This window comes from Halyomorpha halys, unplaced genomic scaffold (assembly GCF_000696795.3).
Source record: "Halyomorpha halys isolate HHAL.00 unplaced genomic scaffold, Hhal_1.1 Scaffold718.1, whole genome shotgun sequence".
In the NCBI taxonomy this organism is placed as follows: Eukaryota; Metazoa; Arthropoda; class Insecta; order Hemiptera; family Pentatomidae; genus Halyomorpha; species Halyomorpha halys.
Genome location: NW_027110423.1, coordinates 120,425 through 122,142, shown reverse-complemented (window position 1 = coordinate 122,142; position 1,718 = coordinate 120,425).

Sequence of the window (1,718 nt, the reverse complement as noted above, 5' to 3'; positions counted from 1 at the left end):
ATAAAAATAATAATATTATTAAATTATCTTTATAAAAAAAAATAATGAGAACAGAAGAAAAACTTTTTCTCTTAACGGTTCAATTAAACAAGGTGCCACGTAGCAAAGGCTATTTAACATAATCTTTAAAGTACAAATCCTTATTAATCTTTATTATTAAATTATAAATACTGTCGTCATCGACTCATGTTTTCAATCGCTTCAGTTGATATAAATGCTTCTTTTTGTATGTGTATTTTTATTCTACGGTATTAAATTCTGTCATATACTTTCAGATATTAGTAATAGCGCTACGAGAAATCATTAACATCATATTTACAAAGATGTATAAATAAAATGATAACGAAATAATATGTAGAAAGTATTAAAAAATTAAATCTGTACCCTTAGAACTCATGAAGGGTCAGGGATGCAGTACTTTGTAAGGAAGTACTTTTATTAGACCAACGGTTGTGCAATGAGGTGATTTGGTCAGAATCACGCTCGACCGCCAGATTTTTACCCAATTTATGAGGTTCGGTAGACCGCGAAGGGATCCCGAACCCATAGAGCTGCAATGAAACAGAGATTAATTATGAGGTATTAATATTCGACCATAGAATAATATTAACAGAACATGATTGGAGGTGTGGTTAGCAAAGATGCATAAATAATCAAAACTTATTATTTGTTACTTATAGACAATAGTATTATTAAAGAATTGAAACTTGAAAAACTAGTTTAAAGTATTACAATTAAGTCTTATTCATACTTTTATTTATTGATAAGATTATGTTATTTATTATGAATAAGAATATGTATAAAATCCTACATGGTCTAAATTCCGGACTATTTTGAAATAATACAATTTCACGCAGACGTAATGCTCAAAGGAAGAGTTCTACAAATGCTCCCAACAAAAATAAATTAATGATGGAGGAAAGTTGTTAGGTGAATTCTTTTTATGGGAGAAGTAGGACCGCCTACCAATTCCTCTTATTCCAAGTAAGTATTAGAGATAAAAAATATCTTCCCCTTGCGATACCGCCTTCAATGTTTGGGCTTTCCTCTCAAATAAAAATACACATTTCCTCTGCAAGTGTGTATTTATATCTTCTTGAATCTTAATTGGTGTAGGGATGGTTGGAAAACTCTTAAGAGAAACATTTATTGCAAAACTTTTAGTTTCCATATTATTTATTATTTTAATTTTTTTTTTTATGTTCTCTTATTTAAACTTTTTTTTCTATTTTAACTAAAGAAAAACATCCTGTAATTTAAATTTTGGACTGAATACAAATTTAATATATTTATACGATATGCTCTCATTATAATTTTTTTCAAAAATTGGATTTATTGGCTTTAGACAGAAAGTTCCTTAAATGTTAATTAAGCCTCCTCACGATTTACAGTGTGATGAAACAGTATTTTTTCTGAACATAGCAAAAAGGAAAAAAATTAACACCAGCAACCTTTTATACGAAAATTTAAAGTATTTGTTGAACCGATTAAAAATTATACTTATTATTTTTAATGTGGTGTATATAGTTGACCGTAGATTACTGATTGGAGAAGATGGTCGGGGGATGCGGTCAGCAAAGGAACAACATAAATAAACAAAAAATATTTATTTATGCCGATGTTTCGACCTGCTTTTCAGGTCTTCATCAGGGCTATAAAAACAAAAAGACAACAACCATCATTTAGAGAGAAAAAAATATTATATAAATAAAAATAAA